The sequence below is a fragment of the Grammomys surdaster genome, unplaced genomic scaffold (genome assembly GCF_004785775.1).
Source record: "Grammomys surdaster isolate TR1022 unplaced genomic scaffold, NIH_TR_1.0 185, whole genome shotgun sequence".
Classification (NCBI taxonomy): domain Eukaryota; kingdom Metazoa; phylum Chordata; class Mammalia; order Rodentia; family Muridae; genus Grammomys; species Grammomys surdaster.
Genome location: NW_021604630.1, coordinates 13,925,592 through 13,948,719, shown reverse-complemented (window position 1 = coordinate 13,948,719; position 23,128 = coordinate 13,925,592). Strand labels below are relative to the sequence as shown.

The 23,128-nt window shown below is 33.7% G+C and overlaps 1 protein-coding gene and 1 pseudogene across 1 annotated transcript in view; both read left to right on the top strand.

Moving 5' to 3' along the window:
- The window catches only part of Sgcz (sarcoglycan zeta), a 1,017,502-nt gene that overhangs the window by 504,799 nt on the left and 489,575 nt on the right, over positions 1-23,128 (top strand). The window lies entirely within an intron of this gene.
- LOC114621999 lies at positions 6,759-6,867 on the top strand (annotated as a pseudogene).

Below are 23,128 nucleotides of genomic sequence, written 5' to 3'. Positions count from 1 at the left end.
CCCACCGCTACACACCTCCGTCCAATATTCTAACCCTTTGTACTTCTCCCATTCTCTTTGCACATCTGGCCGTGGCCCCCTATTTTCTGTCCCTCACTTCTCTCCTTCCCAGGTCTCTCCCTCTCTCTACCTTCTGTGATTACTTTGTTCCCCCATATATGTAGGACTAAAGCATCCACACTTTTGTCTTCCTTCTTAAAAAGAACGGATATTGGGGAGTATTGGAGTAAGATGGAAAGGGACAGCTGTGTTAAATGTAAAATACAATCTTTAAAGTAAAACTTTTTCAGGCAAAGCTATATAAGATAATGTAATATTTGGAGTGTGAGAAACCCAGCACTGGTTTTATAAAAGATGGAGATAATTGACCATAATAAAGTACAGAATTCTTAGTCATGTTCCAGGTACTATCATAGGTAACTGCTGAACAAGAAACATGGTAAAAAGAAAGATCAAAGCTAAATATTAAATTCACTAAACAATCATATACTCATTAGAATCTGGACACACATGCTTCTTAACTGCAGAGATTATACCAAGTGTGCTTATTAGCATTTAGCCTATGGGTTGAGAATAAATTAATGCAGGAAAAAAATAATATGTTAAATTTAGAGCTTTTTTTGCTTGTTTGAAATAAAGGGTCTTAGATATAAGCTGAACAAGTATGACACCAGTAGACACATCACAGTGGATGGGATGGAGAGGAGTTAATGAGGCCTTGCCCTACAAGAAGAAATATGAGCAACTAAGGACTGCAGAGAGTGGGAGAAATAGTCTTCCCAAGGGAAAGCTTGCCAATTGTTTATTCAATATCACATGGTCATCCCTGAAAACATACATGAGTAACATTACAGAGACTGAACAAGAAATGTATATCTATATTTAGAAATGTATATCTATATAGACATATGCATGCCACAGCAACTAATGAAAAAGGAGGCCACAGATTTGAAAGATACGAATGTGGAGTATATAGGAGGGTTTAAAGGGAAGAATGGGAAGAGAGGATTTTAATTATGTTGTAATCCAAAATAGAAGAAATGAAATAAAATCAATTAACTTATTTCATATTTTCAGCAGCCATATGAGCTACATATGATGACTTTCATCTTCATGTCAACCTGGTAAAAGAGGCATAGAAAGATTGCCAAAGCCATGTCTAGTATGTAGCTAGGTGAAATTTGAATTCTAGAGTACTCTCTCCTAACCAAACTGTAACCTGGCAAAGGGTAAAACTAGTGACGTACATCTGTGACTTATCCAATTAGCTTTTTTATTTTATTATATAAAGGAGGATAGATAGTATTTTAATATTGTATTTATTATAAATATTGGACAAACTCCTAAATATTCTGGGTCTTTATTTATCCATATCTACTGCAAGATTATAGAAGGCACATAGTATTAATAGGTAGGAGTTTTTGTTCACTATATTGACATATCAATAACAAATTGATTTACAATTAATTTGCAGTGACAAACTGGATATTATTTCTTGTCTTGTTATTGCATTCTGAACTTGTTTCTCCTTTAGAACACACTTATCTACAAATATTCCATACTGTTCACTGAGATAAAAGACCATATATCTATAAAAGGATATTCACAATGAAGGAGAAAAGTGAGAAAGAGTCTAAGAAAGTGTGAATAAAGATCAATTAATAATGATAAAGCCTGAAAATAAAATGTTGTGAAATAGAAATGGTTGCAAATGCATATTTTTACAAATCATTTAGAGTTTTATTTATAGTAACATTTGGCCTCTATTATAAATGCAAGCAGCATTCTTTTTCTATGTAATTATTTCTCCCTGGCTGTGTGAGCAGAAGAGGTTTTGACATTTTTTTTAAGCTGAAGAAAGTTAATGCTTTAGTGAACAGCTTGTTATCAAATACCTCTTGCTTTGCTTTGCTTGCAATTCCCAGTTTCAATCAGTCAGAGAAGAATCTTTGTGGAACATGTAAACGTCTTTCATCCTGATAAAGCTTCAGTGTGTAAGTCCCCAATGTTCTCATATTAGGTATTTAATTATCTGTTAATTAAATCACCCAGTTTAGAGAGGCTTTAGTTTAAAAGGATATTAAACGTTTGGTTCACTTTTACAAATGAGATATAGTGTCAACTTCTATGCAACAAAGGATGTAACCTTTTAGGAAAATGTGTTTATCATACCCATAGAAGAAGGAAGAGGAGGAAGAGGAGAAGGAGGAGGAGGAGGAGGAGCAGGAGGAGGAGGAGGAGGAGGAGGAGGAAAAGGAGGAGGAGGCAGAATAAGAACAAGAGAAGAAAGGAAGCGCAACTTGAATATTTGTTTTTTTCTGCATATAAACAAGTAGACTGGGTGCTTACCTTGTATCCAAAGAGGCCAGATGGGGGCACTAGATTCCCTAGAACTGGAATTTACAACAGTTGTCAGCTACTACATGGGTGCTAAGAACTGAACCCAGGTTCTTTGGCAGAACAAGTACTCTTAATGACTAGGCCATGTCTCTAGCTTCTCAAGAAGTCCTTTTGTAAGAACAAAATAAGAATAGAATTTACCTCAATTGTTTTACAATCTACCCTTTTAAAATATATCTATTGAGTCATTCCTGCGTATAAAATCAATGTTACTATGGTCATTTTTTTGTTTTTTGTTTTTTTGTTTGTTTTGTCCTGTCTGTGCTCAGGATTCATGAAGGGTAACCTTTTATTCTTCATCAGTTTTAGATATAATTTCTCCAAACATGTATATCTTTGAATTAATGTGATAAATGGTATTTATGTTTATCAAAAGTCAGGGGCTGTCATATTATAGCTATCATGCCTGAAAATGCTGTCATAGAAGTGCAGATTTGTGGTACATGGTTGCTGATAGCTGAAATCATTTCAGTGAATTTATTAGTGAACCCTTAAAACCAAATCCCTTGGTTTTTCAAAAGACAATAAAAAAGCACATATAAAGGATGGCAGAAGTAAAATTGTATAATAGGATACAATTTATTTTTAAACTGTTCTTCAAGCAAGTATAAGGTAAGGTATTCAGTGCTGCAAAGTAGACCACCCCAAAGCATGTTTAACACTGATGGGAAAACCTAAAGTGAAGAATCAAAATAGGAATTTAGGGAAAGTCTTAAATAACCCTATGGCATGTTGTATCTTTGTACACATGTACAGTTTATGCCTCTTCCAGGTTTTGATGTAGGGATCACTACATAGGATGATGTTTATACTCTCAGCTAATCAGTAAGTAATCACTATAACATCTTCATCAAAGTATTAATCATAAGTTGTGTCTTTCCAAAACTGCTTCCTAAGAAGTGTCTATAGATAGGAAACATGACATGAAGTTACACTTCATAGCACTTTCTTACCCACTGACAGTCTTCTTTTGTAAGGAAAGCAAAGTTATTATAGAATAAGATGTATTGAAGTGACTTCTACTGATTATATATTCTATACGATACCAATAGCATTGAATGTTTACTTTATCACCAGGAAAAATATCTATCTGTACATATAACAGACAGCTAATTATTTACTCAATTTAAGTAATTTTGATTTAAAACTTTATTTTTAACTTATGTGAAAACTGAAAACATGGGTATTATGTATCTTCGGTATATCTCTGTCACTTTCCTCTTCAATTACCAACAAATATTTCCACCCTATTCCTACCCCAATTTAATGTATTTTCCTTCTTCCTTCCCTCCCTCCCTCCCTCCCTCCCTCCTTCCCTCCCTCCCTCCCTCCCTCTTTCCTTCCTTCCTTCTTTTTCTTTTATACCTGTTCATGTTCATGTGAATAGCAGACCACCTGGGGCATAAACAACATATCTGATGCCATATACTTAAAGAATAGTGACGCTCTCTGTTCCAGCCAACATCAACTGTAGGGCTCCACAAATACTGGTGGAGTCTCAATAGAAACATTTTCATCAATGCTGGAAATTGTACTGAGTTGATCTTGTGCAGACTCTTCAGTGACTGACTTTAGGTGCTGTGAGTTTGTGCAACAGTCATGTCGTGAGCAACATATAATATTTAGTCTACTTGTTTATAATACATTTCATTGTTCCAGTAATGGATAAGTAGAGAAGCTTTTTGACTGGATTGCCACTACCTGTCTCCTAAAATGTTTTATGTTCAGATAGGAATGTTCTGAGTGATCCATACCCACTTCAGGGAACCCAACTGGCACTAATGGCTTGTGGATCAGGACTCAGAATGGTGATTTATTTCTAACTTGAGAAACTGAAGCAAGTCAGTTCAGAAAATTGGAGCACTCAGAAGCATAGGATTCCTTTCTAGGACTGTTTTCTATAAGGAAATAAAATATTTTCCGTGATATACTACTCTCAGTCTTCAAAAGTAAGATTTAATTGTTTTCTCCCAAGATGGATATAATAGCATTTCCATAATTTACACATAAATTCTACTTGTTTCTCAGGGTGTAAAAATGAAAATTAATTTTAAATGGCACATAGAACATAAAATCAGAAGAGTAATTTGATGCTTCATTAAAATCATATTATATATAATATTTAAACAGGGTTTCATAGCTATCTGCCCAAACATCATTTCTTCATAGTGAAAATATACAGAATTCATTATAATAGCTTTTTTGGAATGTACCTTACTTTGTTAACTCTAACCATCCTATTGTGCTATAACAAAATAGAGCCTCTCACAATTCCTGTGCAACTATGAGGTAGTACCCATTGCTAAGCCTTTCTGCATCCTTCTTTATATTTTTTCAGTTTTAAGACCTAACCTTCTAGACAAACCTAAGGGTGATGCCATGTGATATTTATCATTCTGTGCTAGATTACTGCACCTACTGTTTTCCGTTTCTACTCCTGTTGTTGAAAATGACACAATTCCACCTTTTTTGTGTGTGGTTGAATAGGTTGCTAAAACGTTCTCACCATCTGGTAGGCAGTATGCTTGTTCCCATTCCTCAGCCTTACAAATTGCACTGTGATGACCATAAAACACAGTTGTCTCTCCACCCTACTGAATTCTTTGTGTATCTTCTGGCAAGTGCCAATAGAAACATCACATTCTCTATATTTGAAAGCAAGTAGACCCCACAGAAGATACTTTTCCATCATAGTGTACAGATAGATGCTCGGTAAGAATCAGAAGAAAATATGTCTTTTTTAATTTATTTATTTATTTATTTATTTATTTATTTATTTATTTTTTCAAATCAAAATTTTTACTTATTCACACAGGGGTTATAAACACAAAAAGGCAGGACGTGGGGAAGGGGATGAGACCAGAGTGTGAGTGTTCAGGGGGAATACAGATATCTTTCAGAACTGGGTATCAGCTGAGTTCAGGGGACAGGTCGCTATGAGTCTGCCTATGATTCACTTGTCCTTATCTAAGTTGGTATTACCTGCCAAGGCTACCTATTTACAAGGTCTATGACTACTCAGGCTGGTAAATCTCCACAAAAGCTGCCTGTTTACAATAGCTTATAGCCATCTGTTTCAATGTTTTTGCACAGAGGCCCAAGACTTGGTGTTAGTATACATGCATGATAAAGATGGTTTTAATGTTGAAAAGCCATGACTCAAAGTCAGTTTTCTCCAGAGCTGCTACTGACACACAGGTGCATGTGCTGAGTACATCTTGCATATATTTTCACAGGAAATCATTATTTCGTGTTACTTCATATACAAGTTAACATTGATTTTACAGATTTTGTAATTATACTTTGAATCTTTCTGGTTTTAGTCTTTGATAACAACTCCAACATTCTATATAAAATTCAAAAGTATTATTCGCATATTCTTCTCACTAGTATTGTTCAGATCAAGACTGTTCATTTGTTCTTCCATTCATTCGAGATGAGCAAGTGGTATTTAAATGATGACAAGTAGTATTTATTTAAGTTTTACAATAAATACATTAATAAATGTTTGTGATATGTGTCTGTGCTTATGTGATAAACTGATGATGTTCATACTCACTTCTTCCCTTTCTCATCCATTTTCATGCACCCAGTCCCTGCTAATTATGCATCATCAGCTTTTGAGTTGACTTGATTTCCTTTCATTTGAATTATGACAGAGACCATGAAGCACTAATCTTTCTGAGCTTAACCTGTTTCACTTAGCATGGTGTCTTCCAGTTTCGTTCATTTTATTAGAAATGAGTTGATGTCATTTTGTGGTTAATAATGCTCTGCTGTGTGTTTTTAACATTTTACTTATCAGTTTCATTCATCTGCCTATAGATCAATAGGCTAACAGTTTATCTTGAGTATTTTGACTAGTTCTATTATAAAAGGAGGCATAGGATTATCTTTTGTATGTTGGCTTTTCTTTTTTGACTATTATCACCAAAAAGAGAGCTATATATTAAAAATCATTCTGATTTTAGGATTATTTGCACCAGTGTGTTTTGCTTTGTTTGGTTTTATGTCGGTAAAACTATCCTCAAATGCATTCTCTTAATTTAGCTTCCTAAGTGATAGGGTTAAAGTGTTCCACCATTTTATGAGACCAGTTCTCATTTTTTATATTCTTTATATAGTTTCCATAATTATTTATAATTTTCATACCCACTATAGTATCATATTCTCATTACAAGTTTATAATATTTTTGTCTTCAATTCTTTATCAAAATGTACTTACTGTGTTTATAATTCACATTCTTAATATGGTAAAATGATATCGGCGTGATTTTTGTTTTTCCATTGGCTTCAAATTTTGTCATTTTCCCATGTGCTTCCTGGCCATTTGTACTTGTTTTCAGATAATTTAATTTACTTTTGTGCAGTGGCAGTGTCGTAGCCAATTAGGTTTATCCAAGGTACAATTATTGCTAATTGAAAACTTTTCTCAGATCATTTAATTTGTAATTTTCAAAACCTTGGGCCGCAGAGATGGCTCAGTGGTTAAGAGCACTGACTGCTCTTCTAAGATGTCCTAAGTTCAATTCCCTGCAACCACATGGTGGGCCCACAACCATCTGTAATGGGATCTGATGCCCTCTTCTGGTGTGTCTGAAGACAGCTAGAGTATACTCATATACATAATGTAAAAAATCTTTAAAACCTTGGTTAGTTGCTTATGTGATGTTGTTTGAATTTTATATAAATTCTGAACATTAATCTTTCATTTGATGAATAGCAGGCAAAGACTTTTTCTACCAGTATGGAATGTCTCCATTATTGAAAGGAAAGACATTGTTTAATATAGGAACTCATGCTTGGTAGAGTGTTGCAAATGAGCATATATGAGAGTTTATGTTATATAAAAAAGAAACACACAAAGGACTACTAACTACTTGTAAGAATACTAATATTGATGACTTCCTTTTTAAACGTATTTTTTATACACTTAGGTTGTTTACTAAGTTTACTACATAATACTTTGATATTATGAAATATTGTACATACAGTCATTCATTAAATGTGAACCTACTCTAAGCAAAGAAATTACTACAATTATTTATTTATTTATTTATTTATTTATTTATATTACTTTTTTTACAGTCCAGTCGTTGCCCTCCTCCCAGTCTGCCCCCTACAATTCCTCCATTCCTCCCATTCCTCCTCCCGCTGAAGCTGGTGATCTATGTAGCTGAGTTAGGAAAAGGCTGGAAGAAGCTGAGGAGGAGGGCAGCCCAATGGGAAGATCAGCAGTCTCAACTAATCCGGACCCCTGAGATCATCCAGACACTGAGCTACCAACTAAGCAGCATATACTAACTGGTCTGAGCCCCGCTCCCCCACTCACACCCCGCCCCCTAAACACACATCCATCTCTAACGGGACTGCCTGATCTGGCCTCAGTAGGAGATGTACCTGATCCTCAAGAAACTTGAGGTCCCAGGAAGTGTGGAGGCCTGGTGTGGGTGGGGTACTGGATAGGACAGCCTCTTCAATAATTTTTATAGCACAGGTAGACCATTTTCTGGAATGATTAGCTGATGCATCCTGCATATATACTCATTCTCAGCTTTTGAGAAGCTCAGAGACTTTAAGATATTAACATTCACCAGTTTCTTAGTGGCTCAGATTTTATTCTCAACTACTCTCTCACACATTTCTTCCGGTAAACTAGTGAAGTTCTCAGAATTTACCAATTAAACTTTCGTTTTCGGTGGTTGGTGACTACCCAAGGAACTCACAGCTGGTCAAAGTGGAGTGACTAATTTGTTAGAGTGCTCAGCCATAAACGGGGCATCTGTATCACACATCTCAGGGAACACTGCTGAAGAGGATACATAAAGATTATAAGAGCAAAGATTGGGGCAGATAGGAGTGAAAGTGTCTGCTCAACATGAGAGGAACAAGGCGTTCACCATCCCAAGCCACTACAGTTGTCAGAGAAGACCACTGCAAGAACAAGCCAGAAAATATTCAAGCATGGAATGGGAAGGTTGATAAATCTACATACCTAACTGTGGGGTTTAGGACAGTTGATAGCATCTTTGGGAGGGACAGACTTTTTTTTAATGTTGTGGATCTTGGTAGGTCAAGTAAGCTTCAGAGGATGGCCCCGCATCCCGAAGTATATGGGATGTTCAAAGGGAATAGACTGCTTATAAAAAGTAAACAAAGAGGGCATGAGGTAGAGAGGTAGGTGATGGAGGTGGGTCTGGGAGGAGTTAGGGAGAGAAGTTATAGGTAAATATGTTCAAAAGCAAATTGTATGAAATACAATATAAATATTCCAAAATATTAATAAAATTATTTTTCCAAAATTACTAAAAATATTCTAAAAGAATGACATCACAAGATTTAAAAATTAAGTAAAACAAAGAGCTTCATTACCAGGATTAAAGATTGTTTTGAATACAGAAGTAGCAATTAGTGAAAGATATCTTGGGGTGATCATGTAAGTTCTCTAACTATGATTTATTTGATTCAAATAATAGAACACTAAAGTTACTTCCGTTCTTAAGAGTATTATTGAGTATAGCACTTCCAGATTTAACCGTTTAATAAGAACACGATATATTTCAACCCCAGCCCCACACCACCAAACCTGAAGCTTCAAAATAATCAATTTATTTTGCTTTATAAGTTTATTTTTATTTTATAATTTTAATTTTATAATTTTAATTTTTATCATGATCCTAATGAAGTTTCTTGATTAATTCCTTAGTTTGCTTCAATAGGAAGTTAATAATAATCATAAATAATCATCTTTTTTGCCCATTTTGTGTTATCTCCTGTAACCAAGTTACTTCCTTTTAAGAAATCCCTTCCCCTACCACAGGTACGCTGCTCTCTATTCTTTAGGTCTCCATCACTTACAGTGACAGCAAAGTTGTCACAACACAAACACAACAACATGAAGTAGTTTCTCATTACAATTTAATTAAAAACCTGTATAAGGCCAGTTACTTTGACTGAGGAGATGTACTTGTGTATGTAAAAAAATTCACTAATTCTAAAATGTAATAGTGAAAGAATTTAAAAAAAAAACAGTGAACTTAAAAATGGAAAATATATCTGTTCTTTCTGTGAACGGACTTGCTTTGAAAAACAAGTTAATAGTCATTAGAAATATTTCTCATGGAGCAACAGTGTAAAATAGTTACAATGTATCTTCAGGTCATATGTATTAGTGTTAAACAAATGAGAAATAAAAATACTTAAATTTTAGCAAGAAAGTTGTATTTTTATTGCTTCATTAATTGTAAAAAAATCAATTGTAAGATTCAATATCTGGAGATTAATGAGGAATATGATATTTAAGTTATATTTTATATTTAAGATATACTAACATATGCTGTAGCTTTCTAATTTATGACTCTTCAAAAATAATTTTTGCAGCCAACCCTACCTTTTTCATAACTTGTGATTCCACAGATTCATAAGATCTAAACTTTTGCTTTTATCTACCTTGTTGTTAGTTTTTGGCATTCGGAGGTTCCATTCCTTTACATGTTTGAGATGCATGTTAAAATGGTTACTAAAGACTCTTCTGAACCCAACCGAGTGTGTTAAAAATTCAGATTTGGAAGGACATGTGATTTTTCCTACTTGTGCTCAGAAAACCAAAACAGAGTACTTATTTTCCATTAAAGCGCAAATTAGATTTTTCTGGGTTTATCTTCCAGTTGACATGTAAACTAATGGTATTAGTTATGAGATTTTCAAGTGTATTTGTGTCAGCATGGTTTATACAACAGTATTGTTTGCCCTTATTTGTTCACTTCTCTACCAGACTTTAAATTTTTCCTGTTTCTCTTCTTTCTCAATCACCTCCTCTCTGGTAGGTTTCCAGCATATTTTCACATAACACAAAATGCTCTCTTGTGGGCTGGGGATCTAATGCTTTTACAGCAATCTGTAGAGTATGTTGGAATTTCTTGAAATGTTCATGAGTATTTGTGCTTGCACTACTTATTTCTTTTGGAGATTTTCTTAAAATAATGACTTCAGTGTTTTTGCTAGTTGAAACATTAATTTTAAAATGAGTGCAAGGTTGATTTGGATTGTAATAACAGTTCTTAATCCTGTTATTCCTTTGCTCCATTTTTAAGCATTAAAAAATACATATTATAAAATTCAAATCATACAGCATATTTCTTCATGTTCTATAGTCAAAAATTTATCCTATTTTTTATGAGGTTTAAATGTTTCAAAGGATTTTATTTATGTTACCAATGTATTTTAAGTTACTTATTGAAACATTTCCAAAATTTAATAAAATAATTAGTAGATTAATGTTTAAGTTTGTTGTATAATCACTTTAAAATTTTTTTCCAGAAAATTTGTACAAAATTACTCTGTAAGTGGTAGCTCATAAACAGAAACAAGAAAGTTGCATTTGCCTGATTTTAGAAAGTAAAACTTATGAAGCATATTTTTTATTTAAGTGAGAGCAAAGCCCTGGGAGAGCAGTGATATTTTAGGTTCTACTCTTACATTGAAAGCAGAAACTTCTAAAAACTGACTATATTGCATTCAAAATGTGATTGTATTTACTTATGTTAAAATATATTCATACGTATTTTTCAATGTAAAATATGTTTTTGTTTGTAGCATTTTAAGTCTGAAAACTCTGATAACACTATATTAAAATACATACTTGTGATCTTACAAGCAGTCTTACGGAGACACTATATAATTCAATAGCTTTGTTGGGTTTCCTCATTTAACTGTTTTTAGCTTTGCTATATAGTAAATCTGCATCTCAAATAAATTATACAATAAAACAAAAGGGTGTGAGAGACCTAAGTTGTTCATCTTGCAATGTGGGTTTTCACTTAATATCTCAAATATACATTAAACCTGGCTTTATATATAAAGCTAAACCTTTACCTGAGATTATTAGTAAATAATAATTACTCTTTATAATTCTTACTACTTAACTGGTTGTGCTCACCATACAATCAATAAAGTTTCCATATAATCAATAAAATATTTTCTTGTGCACATCATTTATTACCTTATCAATTTTGCTCATAGATAACTCCATTATTGTGGAACACAAAATAGTCTGGCACAAATATTGCTTGAAGATTTTATTTGATGTCTTCTGATAGTACCAATGTTACAAAAATTTATATTTATGTTCAATTAAGATAGTTTAAGTGAATTAGAAAAAAATGAATCTCACAGTACAGTCAAGGTACTGATAACTTCCCCCATTGATTTTCTTAATTAATAAATTTTAACAATTATAAATTATAATTCAATGCACAGGTCAATATATAAACAAAATTTTGGTGTATAAGTAATAATTTAATTACAATGTAATTTTATTTGCATATTTAACAGATGACAAAGAATTACGACTTAGAGAGATAATAGAACTAACTCCTCTACACATATTTTTTAGTGCAGACTTTAATAGGTATTGAAAGTACACTGTAATTGACAAAATAGTAAAAAATCATTGCATAGATTTTTGTTTTCAAATAACAAGAGATTTTGCAATGACTTCACATGAGACAGTTTGTGTTAAACTGTTTTACATAAAATAGAGCAAAACATGTACTAAATTTTGGTACAAGGTAGTTTGTTTGTCTTAAACTTTAACAATACTTATTTTGTAATCTTTTAATTGATGAAATGCCATACATATTTATTCATAGGTGCAAACACACACACATACACACATACACACACACATAAACTCACACATACACACACATACACATACACACACACACACACACACACACACAAACACACAAGCACATACACACAGATACATCCACCAGTACCTTCAAGTAAGAAATATATTTCAATTATGTTACCTCTTATAAAGTAGAAATATTAGCTAAAATTGTTAAGTCACTTTAAATCTATTTATTTAACAATATAATCAAAATGGGGACTTTTTAAACTAAGAAGCAATATTATGAATACAATATTATTGATAAGTTTGCTTGACATAATTTAAATATTTTAAGATCATTGAAAATAAGTAATAATGGACACCACTAATAAATAGCAATAAGATGTGTACTTGTAATGTCAAATCAAATGTCATTACTTGTGAAAGTGCTTATGTAAATATGTTTTAAGAAAATAAGTTTTTAACAAGATCTATAAATTAGAGTAGAAATTTTGCAAAAGAGTAAAATAAATACCTACACACTTAAAATCATTAGCAAAGGAGAAGTTACTTTTCTATCGTTTAAGTTATTCCTTAGTCCATGGAAAGTGTTGTAAGATGTGATTTGATCGTATTAAAATCACCATGCCAGGTCTCTTTTTATCCACCGGATTGTGTGCCCTTTAAAAATGTCATCAAGACCAATTTGCGCTGACTAATGTTTTAGAAAAATACCTTATTCCTTGCTTAGCGTTGCTTTTGTTTGCTTGCTTGTTACTTTCTGGTGTTGCCCTATTATAGGATAAATCAATTTAATGATTTTATATGCACAATTACATAATAGTAGTGATTTTTGGAAGTCCTTTAGTGTTATTTATTGTTCCCTGTATTCTTTCCTACCTTGCTCTTCACTCCGATTTAACTTTTTCTTTTCCATTATTCATCTTTAATTCTGATACCAATATGTTGCATCTCCCTTCTCTTGAAAGCCTCCCCCCAATGGCAAATGGCAATTCATGACTTTTCAAGATACTCTAAATGAAACTCATATTTGAAGACTCAAAGTTAACAGTCATAGACAAGAGAAAGCATTCAATGTTCATCTCCCTGAGTCTGGGTTACTTTACTCAGAATGTTAGCAGCCCCATTAATTTACCTACTACTTTCATAATCTATTTTTCCTTAATAGCTGAATAGCATTACACTGTGCAAATATACCACACTGGCTATTGTCCCTCTCTAGAAAGAGGCATTAGAAACATCACTCATCCACTCCCTTGACCTGTCTGAGAATAACATGCCCTGATTCTACCTTCTGAACTCAACTCCTTCTCTTCTCTTCAGGTAGGGATGCTAGACTTAAGCCAACAACTTTATTAGCACACATATGCAAGAGGAAAAGATCTGAGTACCACTCTGAGATTCAAGAAAACCTCACTTAGCTTGAACTGACCTATTGAATTGATGAAAACTGGAATCTAACCAAAAATCTGACTAATTAGAATAACAGGGGATAAATCTTTAAAGATCTGCTTACCAAAGATAAATATGATTAAGAAATACTACAAATCACCTTAATCCAGATACCTTGGTCTCATCTTAAATATACAATGATGATAACGAAAACAATGAGTTTCCACTACAACTTAGCACTTCCAAGATAACATCACTTGAGCATAGCAACTGAGTTGATATATAGAAAATGATCTTAAAATAGCAATAATAAGCATGACCAAATAGTTCAAAGACAGTATAGATAAATGCTGTAATTAAGAATGCAAACCAAACAAATGAACAAACAATACAAAAATGTGAATGAAATGAAAACAAAGATTTTCAAACAATTTAATATAGAGATATGATCTCTAAAGAAACACCCAATAAAAATACAAATTGCAATGAAAAATTTAGGAAATCAAGCAAAAATTTTCAGAGAAAAGTCTCATGGATCAATTAGATAAAATGGAAGGGAGAACATCTGGAACTGCATATAAGTTGAAGGAATTAATTCCCTTCCTCAAAGAAAATATCAAATCCAAAAAGCCCAGGTAAAAAAATGCAGCATCTCTGGTACACTGTAAAAAAAGAAAAACACTAAAGCTATGAATCATAGGATTAGAAACAATGCACAAAAGCATCTTCAACAAAAATACAAAAGAAAACTTCCCTAAGTCTAAAGAAAGAGATGCCCATCAAGATCCAGAGGCATAGAGAACATCAAATAGCATTCCATCATTATTGGTTACTATGATATTTGTATCTGACTATTTTAACATTGGACAAACTCAGTTGAATTGTAGAAGACATTGCTTGTCTTACTTACAACTGAGTCAGCACCAAGTTTATTCAACACTCAATTTAATATGATGACTTATCTTCTTCTCCAGGCTAAGAAGTCATGGCCAAGGAAGACAGGGACTGAATAATCTTAAAAGTGACCCTCAAGGAGCTACACTCTTGTAGGGAATTCTAATGTAAATAGGAATCATGCTGTGATTAACAACAAAGGCAGAACTGAGGGTAAGGAAGCTGCTACACTCAATGAAGGTGGTAAAGAGAGCTATTGTGACATGCTATTTGAAATAAATTTAAGGATGTAGCAAGGGCGTTCTGAGACTGTCTGGGGGGGAATCATACATAAAAGTATCAAAGTATCATAGGAATAAGTGATGGTGGGTTTACTCAAGAAAGAATAAGAACAAATATTGAGATGAATGTTAGAAGGAAAGAATGAATGTAATAAGAATATAAATAAATAATAAGAATCCTATCTTATATAGCTGAATAGCATTTGCAAGGCCCTTGCATTTTATTAGTATGTAATTATTTTAAATAAAATAATTTATTCATTGAAATACTTTAGAATGGATCTGGCATGATTTTTTGTTTTAATAGGGGCATTCTGGATGGATATTGTGTACTCCTATATCGAATAAGTTATTTTTTAAAAGGTGTTAGTAAATATAGCTATAAATGCAGTATTTGTGACAATGCCTATCACAAAACTTCATTATGACCTAAAATGAAATCCTACAAAGGAAAAAAATTTTCACTTGTGAATGACCTCCAAAACATATAACACCCATCACCGGGGGTTTGGCAGGCTGCCCTTTTCCAAACAACTGTGAGAACAGCAGCAACAAATAAGTTGTCTTGTTCTTCTCCTTGGAGACCTTTCCCGCTATAACAGAAACATGCTCAAGTACACACCACGTTCAGCAGCAGAAAGTGTAATAGGCACTAACAACAAAATCCCCATGCTGTCTCACAAAGAAAGAGGCCAATAGGACTTAGGAAATGCTTTGTAGTTAGAAGGAATGTATAGTACAACTCAAATTGTCTCCTTTTACAGACCTGGCTGTTTTGTGAAGTATGCAAGAGGTAATCTGTTGTTTAAAGACAGTTATGGTAAATGAGGTAAACAATCATTGAGCAAGCCAACAGATTCATCTCATAACAAAATGAATGAATGCATCTAGACGTTCATTTAGTTAGAAGTGAACACTCTCTTCCCAAAGCAACTCAATGAATGATCATATCAGAAAAATATCAACATCTGTCTTACCAATGCAGAGGGGCATTCTGTGATCTATCATCCCCTAAAAATTTGTCATGCACAGTTTAATATATATCATAAGTCACAACAGTTAAAACAACAGTGTGTCTTAACATAAACATAAAGCATACGTAACTTAAGATACATCAAAAATGTCTAAAATTAAAAAAAATGTTTAGTCTTAGAATAAACTAAATATTATAGTTACAGATACACTGCTCTATCAGAGGATCTAAATTCTAGTTATATAACCATTCAGTGTTCAAAAGAATAAATCGCTTCAAAATTTGTGCTATAAGCTTGAATGTATTGTCAATGGAATTATTAATTGAATATCTCTGAAGGTAGAATAAAAAGCTAGCATTCAACTCTTGTATTGTGTTATTTTCTTATAAGAATTTGTCTAAACTAGACAGAAGAGAAGCTTTCATTATTGGTAGACACAAAAATCATTAAGTACTGGTAATTGAACCTGGGCCATGTGCATGCTAGGCAAGGTTTCAGCGGCTGAGCTAACCTGAGTCCAGGCAACATAGTCAAAATAGAGTGATTTTTAGTGGTCAGGTGACTTATTGAATTTAGGAAGAAGATATATTTTATATTTTCAACTTTTTAGTTAGAAAGGAGAGTTTATATTAGTTTTTTTCTCATTTCCAAGACAAATATGTGTCATTTCAACACAATTATAACTTTTTTTTCATTTTTGTGAACATGTGTGATGGCATGTCCTGCTGTGCACATACATGTGGAATGCAGAGGCCAGCCATGGGTGTCTACCTCAACCAATTCTTCTTCTATTTTTGAAGTAATGCTTCTTCCTGAGTGCTCAAATTTCCCCAGTTCTGTAAGAGTGGGTGGCTAAAAGCCCTGGGGTTACTCAAGTATCCATTGTTATAGTACTGGAATTATGGTTTGTATCTCATTGCGTCTAGCTTTATATGGTACTATTGATCTGAAAACAGGTCATGCTATTGGTATGCCCAGGACTTTCTGAGACTAAGAATTTTCCCAGCCACAGTAATTTGTCTATTCATCTATTTATATATCTGTCTATCTGTCTGTCTATCTGTCTATCTGTCTCTATCTGTCTGTCAGTCTGTCTGTCTTTCTATCTTTTTAAAGTTTAATTTTTTCAATTCTTAAATTTCTTTAAAATTTCTCTTTGCAATAGTCTTCTAAAATTCCTAAAAACTTATTAGTGCTATTTAAATGGTTGTCATCATCTTAACCAAATTGTCGCCAGTTTGTTGACAAATATCCTGGCATATGATCAATATTAAACATATTGTTATCATAAATTTAATTATAATTATGATTTGAACTATTCCCTGAACATTCTCTATGGTATTTGAGTATTTTTAATATGCTGGTGGGGCTTTGCTGACATTCAGATTACCCATTTCACAATCCTGTTTATCTTGCTTTATTAGAACTTCCAAAATACTATAATTTCCAAGCATATGTTTGCAAAATTTATTGTCTTCCATATAAAATTATTTGGCACTTGTTCCTAATGAATTAAATATCCTGACTTTGTCACTTTCTTCTTCTATGTCACATAATTATTTATTCCAGACCTAGACTTAAAAGCTTGCCCTTCACCATCTGCCAACTAATGTTATCCATGCTGTTTTGAATAAATTGCTACATAATACTGAACCTAGCTGCTTTCGCTTTTAAATCAGTTAGGATTTAAGAAGGTACTTTATCTAAAGCTAAAATTATGTATAACATAAAATATTAGTTATGTGGAAAGTTAAATATTTATCTTTTAGAGAGTATGCTGTGTATTATTTTGTTTGTTTTCAGTAGGGAACATATAATGTGTGTTTCTCATACTTCTCCACATAGAAAGTGTGCAGTCTATAATCATTACCTAGCAGGTAGGATGTACAATTTTATGGAACTCCATACACAACCAAATTAAGATAAAAATAATAATGATATTAATACAATAAAGAAAGGGAAATTTTCCCATAATATAGGTCAGACTTTTATGTATTTCTGTTGCAGTTTACTGTCTTATTTTATTGAGTACATTCTTGACTTTTTAACTATTTCCATCTACACTGGAGACACTGTTCCATAATGGGCTATTCACTGAAATGCAGAATCAGTCTGATATTGGTATTTGGACCTCATACCGTGAAGTATGGACAGAATTCTTATTTTCTCTTTGCCTCCGGTGCCATCTCTGTTCTTATGAGTATTGAAGTCGTTGTTATCAATTGCCTTTAATGTCATTGACTGCTCAAATCAATTTCTTCTGAAATATCTCTTAAAATTCTTTATACTGTATAAAAACTATCCTCACTGCTACCTGGAGCTCAGTTCTGATTAGGTAGAATCACTGGCCTTCATAAGACACAGGGAGTCAGCCCCGAGGAAGCAACCCTTACTCTCTGAGGCCCTCACTGAGAGGAAAAGTGAGTTAAGGAGCTCAAGAACTATGCAGCTCTGTGATGTATTTTATGGTGCTCTCAGTTTTTGCCTATAGTGATTTGTAAATTGGTTCCTGAGGACATTTTTTTTTCCCTAACCACAGGCTGACTTTTGAAACTCCCAATCACTTCCTTTCGAAAATTATGATACATTTTGATATGCTTTTTTGGTGTATTTTGTTGGCTTAAAGTTTCTCGAGATTCTTGAATCTCTGGGTTCCAGGTTGTTGATGTCTCATTGTTTTTATTTTGTTTTTTCTTCTATTCATGCTCAGCATCCTTCTTAGTAACACCCTTGTTAGGTTCTTACTGCTGTGAACAGACACCATGACCAAGGCAACTCTTATGAGGACAACATTTAATTGGGGCTGGCTTACAGATTCAGAGGCTCAGTTCAGTATCATCAAGGCAGGAACATGTCAGCATCCAGACAGGCATGGTGCAAGAAGATCTGAGAATTCAACATCTTCATCGGAAGGCTGCTAGCAGAATACTGGCTTCCAGGCAGCTATGATGAAGGTTAAAGCACACACCCACAGTGACACACCTACTCCAACAAGGCCACATCTACTCCAACAGGACCACACCTTCTAATAGTGCCACTCTCTGGGCCGACACAATCACAATCCTCCATATTTATATATATATATATATATATATATATATATATATATATATATATATCATTATTTTTAATTCACACCCCTCTTTCCTTCTTTGTGTGTGCATGTATGTGTGCATACATGTATATGTGTTTACATGTGAGTATGCGTAGCTTTGTATTTTATGGGTAAAAAATTTGCATGCTATGGTCCATGTGTGGAGATCAGAGGACAATATTTGGGGTAAGTGTTCTCTTTCTACCTCATGTGGTTCCTAGTTGCCAGTTTCTCAAATAATGTGCTCCTTTCTGTGGATCTATCTCCCTGGCTATATTAGTCACTCTTCCAATGCTGTGGAGAGACACTACTAAGGCAAATCTTGTGAGGGAAAGCATTTATCTGCAGTATTGCTTACAATTTGAGAGCCCTCGTTAGTTATTAACATGTTGGGGAGCATAGGGGTATGCAAACAGGTTTTGAGCAGTAGCTGAGACCTACATACTCAGCCATTTTAGTAAGTTCTTAAAGGTAGAGCAGTTGTTTTCATTTCCCTGGTACTGAATGATATTGAAATTCATTCACAAACATATTTCCCATCTGTATACTTTCTGTGGGAAGATTTGATTAAGGACATTGACCTGATTTTAGTAGGCTTATTTACTTTCTTATCATTGATTTGTAGTGGCTATAAATATATTTTGCATAAGTCCTTTTTTACTTATGTCCTATAGAGGAGTTTCCCCTCATTTGTATGGCTTCTACTTTCATTTTACTTCACTTTTTTTTATTTCAGTGAAGTTCAGTATAAGATTTCTATTATATTTTATCAAACAAAATCACCCCATGGGTATGTTTCAGACCTCTGTCCTGCCCCTCTTCCACCATCTTCCTGTTTGATCATTTGAATTTTGCTCTTCATAGTGAATGTTTAGTCAAACAGTGTCCTGAATCCAACTTTTTTCTCCTTTAGAACAATTCGACCTATTCTCTACATTTGTCTTGCCTTGAGAATGTTAAAATGAGTTTGTTGGAATCTAAAAGATAACTTACTGAGACTTGCAATGGAGTACACAGAACCTATAAATCAAATTGACAAGAACAGATACCTTGACACTATTGAATCATGATGTTTGCTGTTTCATCCCCCTCCCAGATGCACAATCACCTGCCTATCCAATCCAGAGAGTACACCAAACACAGCGCACAATCAATTCTCCCGGAGTGTACCTTAGCAAGTAGGCTTATTTGCATTAGCATGGGTGAGGCGGGTTTACTTACAAGGACATGTTCCAAAGTACCTATACCATAGCAAGGCTCAGCCCAGCATGGCTGGCAACCTATGAAAGCCACCATGGAAACAACCTGAGGGCTATGGCTAACTGCTAAGAGCTGACAAGGAACAGTCTCCTGGTTTTCCCATTCATTTAATGACTTTTAGAACCTTGAGGAGAGACATTAGGGAACTTGTCAACTGTTAAGCATTCCAAGTTTCCTTTCATTCTTGGTTCTTCAAGCCTCCTCCTACTTTCTATTATGGAATAATTACGATTAAATGAGATACTTATCTAACAATGGACCTGGACCATCCATACTTGTTTAGGCCACTGGTTGTTTTCATCAGAATTTTGCATCTTCTTCATATAGATTAACCTAATTTTTTCAGATATATGCCCATAATTTTATTTCTTTACGTTCTAATATAAATGTGATTTTAGTTTCATATTTCACTTGTTCCTTCATGATATCAAATAATATGTTGACCTTAAGATATTATTACTCTTCTTGCTCTAGTTGATTACAGACTCAATATATTTTTTCCAGTTCCTTTGGATTCTCTATACTTACAATCATAGGAATAAACACTGTAAGTTGTATTTTTATATTCAAATTTGAATACCTATGATGTCCCTGCTACATCTTAGTGTATTAGCTTTGCTTTTCAGCATGACATTTAAGCTTATACTTTTGAGATTGTATTTATTTTATGCTATAGGTTGGGGTTTTGCCTAGATGCATGTCTGTTTTCTGTGGTGTGTGTGTGTTTGTGTGTGTGTGCATGTGTTCATATGCGTGTGCGTGTGCGTGTGTGTGTGTGTACAGTGCCCAAAAGAAGCCAGAAGAGCATGACAGATTCTCTGGAGGTATAAACAGATGAGTGGCTCCAGGAGAGTTCAGGGAACTGAACTGTGGTCCTCTGGAAAAGCAGCTAGTGTGCCTAACTGAGCAATCCCTTTTCCGACCAGCATTTTATTTTATTTTATTTTATTTTATTTTATTTTATTTTATTTTATTTTATTTTATTTTATTTTATTTATTTTATTACAGTATGAAATTTAAAAGAAGTAGTAAGAGGTTGTACTTGACTAATTTCAAAACTAAGTGTCTTAAAGAGAAAGATTAAATTTCTCTTTCACAGTAAAAGAACAATGTTATGTGGAGATTTTCTGTAGTTTTAAGTTGTATGGTACTTTCCTGTTTTAATTTTCTATGAGATATTATCAAGAAGATTTGCTGTATTTTCTCTAATAATTCTTGACTTGGTATATTCATATAATTTTATGGTTTGATTTTTGATCTATGGTGTTTCTATTTCTTTTCATATCTGGTCATTTTATTTAATTCTAGATTTTTTTTACATGGTTGCTTAATATAGTCTTAGAGTTTTTTAAGTAATGATGGATTAAACAGCATTAAATATTTTAATTTATGGAATTATGCAATATTTTTAATTAGTATGTGAATCATTTACTTCTTAGACAAATTTTTGACAATTTAGACAAATTTTTGAAGCAATACATGTACATTCTAAAGAAAAAATATTTTTTCAAATTCATGTGCCATGTTAAAGCATATTAAAGACTTGCCATTATAATTTATTATTGTCATTATAATTTATTAAATAATTTATTATATAATTTATTATAAATACTTTTAAAGACCAGTACATATTTACAGTAGTTGGGGCCAAAAGATAGCAAATACTGACCATCTCCCTATAAAAAAATATTTCTGAATAAAATCTTTGACTACTTTATTTGCAAATTTAAACCTAATTATGAATTTTGTTGATTAATTCTAACATTACTTTCCATAATCTTTACTCTGATAGTTATTAACTAAAAGTACCTTAAAGCAATAAAATTGAAATTTTATATTTTGCATATCCAATACAAATGGAAATGTTCAGTATGTTTTAAAAGTCTGGAAAATATGGCAATGACTATTTTGTTCTTTATTCCTAACGAGGAAAATTATTCTTAATACCTCATGGATGAGTTAGAGCTCCGTATTTATATCTGTACACCTTTTAGCAGCATGTCTGTGAAGAAAGTGACAGTCATTGCAAACTAGATAATAATACACGGTGATGAGCAGAGTAAACTAAGTGGTCCTTATTGTCATCAACTTGACTATGTGCCTTTTAGGCCTTTGGAACTATTTTTTTTTGTTTTGTTTCTTTTCTTTTCTTTTCTTTTCTTTTCTTTCTTTCTTTCTTTTTTTTTTTTTCCTTTTTGGAAGCACTGTGCAAGAGGTTGAAAGATGGGCTAGAAAATCCATTGAATGCTGGAAGCAAAACTTAATGGCGAATTTAGTGGGCACTTAAAAGTCAAGATTGCTGAGAAATGCCTATTAGAGAGGCCCAGCTGTGAGATTTCAGAGAGAAGCAAAGATTCGATCTGAAACTGTGGTTGGAACAATTTATGCAATTTTGGTTAAGAATCAGATGTAATTTTGTTTATTTTCTGAGAAATCGAGTGACTTTGAGTTAAGAGTTGTTGAACTCTTGTGTTCAAGACAGGGCAGCATTCAAGCTGGGGGCTACAAATGCAGCCCTGGTTGTTAAAGAGACCAGTACCTCTAAAGAGAAGCCTCTGTGCTGCATTGGGACCAGAGGGAGGATGTCCTGAGGGCAAATCTCAACCTTTGAAGGATCTATCCTGTGAAGGTTCAAGTTCATGAAGGAAAAAAATTGTAAGCTTTTGAAAAGGTCTGGGCTTCAGGATACCAACTGCTTAAGAGAGTTACCTCAAGGTCTGACCACAGAAGAGGATATTGCAATGCTCAGAGGAATACTAGCTACATCTTAGAATGTGACATTATCATCCATAAGTCATTGGTTTTACTGGTCCAAAAGACTTAAGATTAAAGGGTATTTAGAGAGCAGCAAGGCTAAGAAGCAAAGTATGGCATTTGTTAGAAGCTTCCCAGAAAGACCTGGAAAGGCCATTTTAGGAAGCTTTGAAGGGAAGTACCAGTTACAATGGAGGCTAATCAACATTAGAAATGCAAGGAGTGCCAAGATGTTGGAGGAGTACCCAGGGGGCCTCCACTCTCTCAGAGGAGAAGGGGATGGGGAATGGAGGAAAGATTGTGGGAAAGGGTGGCCAGGAAGGGGACAGCTAGCAGGATGTAAAGTGAATAAGTAAAAGAATAAAATTGAAGTCCAAAAAAAAGGAAAGAAAGAATGAAAAGAGAAGAGAAAAGAAAATAAGAGAGGAGAGGAGGGGAAGGG